The following is a 5,539-nucleotide window of genomic DNA, read 5'->3' on the forward strand; positions in this document are numbered from 1 at the left end:
TCTTACAGAGTGATATGTGCGCACAGAAGTTTCTTTTAGTGTAATCTAGAGGTCAGCTAGTGTTAACAAATAAAACCAATGCCGGACTTCAATTGATCTATGACTGATTTTGTTTTAGATTTTCTTACCCTTTTTAAATAGCTCCGAGCATAAGTTTCTTTTAGTGTAATCTAGAGGTCAACTAGTGTTAAAAAAACAGTTTGTAAAGTATTTCGCTTACCACACCTACATGCTTGCGTCCATTTAGTTGTTCATTGTGGTAACCGTGGGGACTTCACCTTTTTCTTTACGTATACATATGTCTCATTGTTTTCCTTTTTTTTTTTTTTCAAGCGGCTGAATAGAGAGAGAAATTATAAAGAAAAAATAAAAAAATGTATATATTATATTATTTATATAATATATATTATGTATTTTATAAAATATATAATGCTGAGTCGGACCGGGCTAAGTTTTTTGACAAATCCCAAGTCCGGTCCGTAATACAGTCGGACTTACTGTGCTAGGCCCGAGGTCAGGCCCATGGGCCTAATTACATGACCAAGCCCAACCAGGGTGCGGGCTGGGCCATCGGGCTACCCGGCCATGAACAGGTCTACAATTAACAAATCCACACTTATTAGTGTTTCAGCTTAAAACGTCTATCGGTTTAAATCATTTGCATTGCATGGTTAACGTGTCATAACTTGTTCATTGAGTCAATTTCTTTTTCTTGTGATTTTCAGCATATATAGTAATTGCATAGTCATTACATTGCAAACAAAACATTTGGTTGCTACTTTTTTTTTCACCAAAGCGTGTTAGCTATAACTTCTCTTTCTTGTTATTTTAAGGGTCCATCGGAATTAAAATCCTCCGGAATCGGAATTGGAATGGCCCATTCCCATAGTATTTTTGGTTCAGATAGAAATGGAAATGGGAATTCAAATCAGCAAGAATGAGAATTCATTCTCAAGGGAGAGGCAGGTAAGGAATGACCATTCCCTCAAATAGGAGAATGTCATTTTAATAGGAATAGAAATGCGATTCTGATTCCATCCAACCAAACAGTTGGAATTGGAATAGCCCATTCCAATTCTGATTCTAAACCCCTATTTCCACGAACCAAATGAGGCCTAAGTTTTCACAAGTATTGCAGTTTTAAATCCTTAATTCCATTATCGTAGAACTTTCAATGCTTTGATTTTGTATTGCTTCAGTATTATTTTAGCAAATCATTATCATGTTAAATATTTTAGTTGGTTTTATAATCATTTAGTTGTTTTATTTTCTTATTGCTTGTGATTAGTTTATTTTCTTATTGCTTGTGGATAGTTAAGATTGCTACTTCATAAATTTTCATTTGTTGCGTTTTTCCTCAAGCCTAAAACTTATAAAATTTTCCTTGGAATTCTGGTAAAGTAGATGCCGGCTTAACCAGGTGTGTGTGGGGTGCTTAACACCTTTTCATATGCCTTGGTCACTGGATCATAAGAATCTCAACCCCATTAGGAAACAAGTCATCAAGAAAACTTTAATTTTTCTTGTAAAAATCTCAGGTGTTCCTAAATTCCCAAATTCTGAAAAAATTAGGTGGTGACTCGATATTCCTCCATCCTCTCTCTGAACCGGGTAGCCACAATAGGTATTGACATAAGATTTTGACTATTTGAAAAGAGTTATTTTATTGCATCAACTGAACAACGATTTACACAACCATGTTCGGTTCTATAGAAAATAAAAGTAGAAAATCAAAGAAAAGCTCTTAATAAATTTCATGAAATTCCTTAGGTTCAATTGGGAAAGAACACAAATATAAATAATTTTTTTACGCCAACACAAATATAAATATTAACTTGCATTTGCATTGTACATATTTGTAGTTTGGGAAGAGTGCAAATACAATACACTACAAAACTTTGTAAATGGTATTTCTAAATATATTTACAGTATAAATATAATGTTTCGAAATATCATATACAAAGTTTTTCATTCTACATATTTACATTTACACTTGTCTCAAAGTGAGCTTAAAAACATCCCCTAACAAAAGTTCGTTGCATTTTATATTGAGATAAACAGGAACCTTAAATTGTGTGATATTGTGATGTAATAAACGTGTGAAGTAGCCAATATGTTTTATGTGGTGTTTGCCGTTTGGTGATGTGGAATTTTCATTTACGAATGGTTAATTGAAAATTGAACCGGAAAACTGGTCGGTTCGATTAATTGTCATTTTTTTAGGTTAATTAAAAACCAAACCAACCCTTCAATTTTTTCAAAAATATACACAATAGAATATAGGTATAACCATGCACTTACATATGTGCACTGTAGTATCGTGTGGATAGGTGTTGGAGTGTTCACGTAGGGAATAGGTCTGAGCTTGATATTGACCCATACATAATTTATTATTGAAAGTAATGAATTAATTGATTTACTTGAAAATGGGAGACTAAATATATAACATGGGCCTCATATAATTTTAAATTTGAGTTTTCCTAATTAAAAAGAAAATATTGGTTCATATCAAACAGACCTTCGGATGTAACATCGCTATAAGTCATAGTCTTTAGGTAAAGCCGATTGTTTGAATGCAAATAAAACCAAGTCAAATGAGAAAGCTCAGATTTATGGTGAATCCCAAATAGAATTTGTAATATATGGCTTCTTTTTTATCATTAACTATCATACAAAAAGATGAAGAGGGTTTCTAGACGAATTACCCATAATATAAAATCCCTTTGATATCTCAAACTCCTACCAAAAACGCCAACTTATCCCTATAGATGTTGTACTTGATATAGGGATAAGTTGACTATACTCCACTTGAGAATTCTGAATTTAATCGTAGACCTATAATAATTCAAAATTATAAATACTTTCACCTATAACACATATACTCGTCCGTGAATTAGTATCAATTCCGAGTTGGTATCTACTCCAATTATAAGTAGAATTAAGATTTTTAGGACTGGATTAAACAGTAAAAACCCCTAAATTATATAGTAATCTTTAAAAAAAAAAGAAGAGCAAACTATACAGTATTAAAATGGTACTCATCCAATTAGAGCTCTCTCATTGCATACCACCCTTGTGTATCATTGTATGGGGTTCCGTTATGAGATCAGAAAAATAACAATCAACCAGTATCATAAAAGTGGTAACCAACAAATCTATGGGTAAATTTCTTAAACTACTCTTATGGTTTAGCTAATTGACTAATTCTACCCTTACTGTTTGAAAATTGACTAAGTGTACCCTTACTGTTTCTGACAATACTAAGTGTATCCTAAACGGTTAAACATGGACAAAAAAGATAAAATGCCTCTTATACCCTATGCGAAATTACATTTTTATCCCTATTTTTCAACTTAACTCAAGTCCTCAAGGCTCAACCTGCCCTCACCGATTCTATAGTCTATGAGTCGAGTGTCTAATTATGCGTTTCACGCTGGAAAAGGAGATCGCCACAACCATCCGGCAACTTTACGGTCAAGCAATAAGGACTCCTATAGTTCTGTCAAGGCACAAATAATTAAAACCCATCAAGATTGATCAATAGAAACTTCTCTCAATCTTTGATCATGGAATGTTAATTTTATCAGATAGCCACATTCTCAAATACCCAGTTCGTCTCTTGCCCTCCTCACTCTTATGGACGCCTTCCCTCGAGAGAGAATGGTCACCACTTTCTTCAAACTTCGCACCATCTTCTCTGTAATTGTAATCCTTGCTTTGGTTCTGATCCTACACACTCACATCATTTTCTCCCAGGACATAGAAGGTAGTGAAGACTATGTGATGGACAACCCCTTCACCAACGCCCTCGCCGGAAAATGGTTCCTTGTTAGAATCAGGAAGGGTGCACACTGTGATGTCTCTAGGAACAACATCTATAATAGGGTATCGGTGAACAACGGGACCAGGCTTCTTCAGTGCTGCAAGACACATTGCTACAATGTTCTTGGAGACAAGAACAACTGTGGGCGGTGCGGGCACAAGTGTGGATTTGCAGAGCTCTGCTACCATGGGAGCTGCACCAAGGTAGCCTACAACGCCAGCAACTGTGGCAAGTGCGGTAACAAGTGTCATTCATTCTCTCTCTCTCCCTCCCTCCCTCCCTCCCTTCCGCCCCTGTTTTTTGCTGCAAGTTGCAACGTCAACGGACCTCTCCAGCAACATCTCTCTCTCTCCTCTTCGTTCTCCCTATTTTCTTCTTCCTCCGCCCCTCCCAAATCTACAACTCCCACCGTTGCTTCTTGACTCGCATTCGAAGAGGGCACCGACACCCCCTTCCCCTCTTCGTTCTCCCTATTTTCTTCTTCCTCCATCCCCTCTCAGATTTGTAACTCCCTAATATTTTCCGTCGACAAGATTTCTCCTTTCTTCCTCTCCTTCCCCGATGGTCATACGACTTTAAAAAAGGAGAAGATCACACCTGTCTGTAGATCTGCAAGTGAGAGAGACATCATCCTCAACATTCTTGTGAGGAGATAGACTGTAGAGAACAAGTTTGTAAAACCTGAAATGGTGATGGCAAATTTGAAGAAGGAGAAAATGAAGAAAGAGAATGATGGAGGGAAGAGAGAGAGGTTAGACCTGGTGAAAAGCTTACCCAACACGTGAACCCGACACGACCCAACCCGAAAAAATAGGGTTAGGGTCTCATATTTAGTTACTCGAATGTGAAAATGACTCGACTCAAAAAAACTGGGTTGGGTAATGGATCAACCCGTTGACCCGATTGTCAAGTCTAATTAGGATTATTTATGCATTGTTATAAGTTTCCACTCTTTAATTTTTTCTATTTAGTCTTTACTTTTTGTTGTTTACTCTTTAAATTGTTAAATGATCAAGTTTTTTATTTTATATTTGGAATTTTAAGGTTAATTCTTTTAATTTTAATATTTTTCATGTAATTTTTCTTTATTTTTTTTAAATTTCAATTATTTTTTGGGATGACCCGAATTGACCCATGGGTCAACCCTAACCCGAACATTTAGGGTTAGGGTCTAGCATTTGACAACCCAAACCAAAATTCAACCCGCTCAAAATCAACCCGAAATACCTTGACCCAATCCGAACCGACCCACCCAACCCAATTGCCAGGTCTAGAGGAGGTAGGGGCTTCTGGTCCAGAGGAAAGGGATGAGGCTAATATTGGGTTTTAAAAAATTTAAAAGTCACATAGTGTCACATGTATACAGATTTTAATGGAAAATTAACGGATGCTAGCGGTAAGGGTGAGCTAGTCAATTGTTAGAAAACTTAGGGTTATTATAAGACAATAGTTAAACAATAAGGGTATTGTTTGTCAATTAACCAAACGGTAGGGGTAGTTTAAGAAATTTACCCTAAATCTATTCATATGTTGGGCTTAGGCCTTAGGTTGAGCTTTTTCCAAAATTTGAACGAACAAGTCTAATAACTAATCAAATGGGGATAAGGGGTGACAAGGTGCCAATCGGTTAGTTGGTAAGGTCTCATGCTGGTTGTAACAGAGACTTGGGATCAATCCTGCCTACATCTGGGTTGGGGGGTTTTGGGTTTGGGGGAT

Source organism: Nelumbo nucifera, chromosome 4, assembly GCF_055504915.1.
Source record: "Nelumbo nucifera cultivar China Antique chromosome 4, China Antique-T2T, whole genome shotgun sequence".
Lineage (NCBI taxonomy): Eukaryota > Viridiplantae > Streptophyta > Magnoliopsida > Proteales > Nelumbonaceae > Nelumbo > Nelumbo nucifera.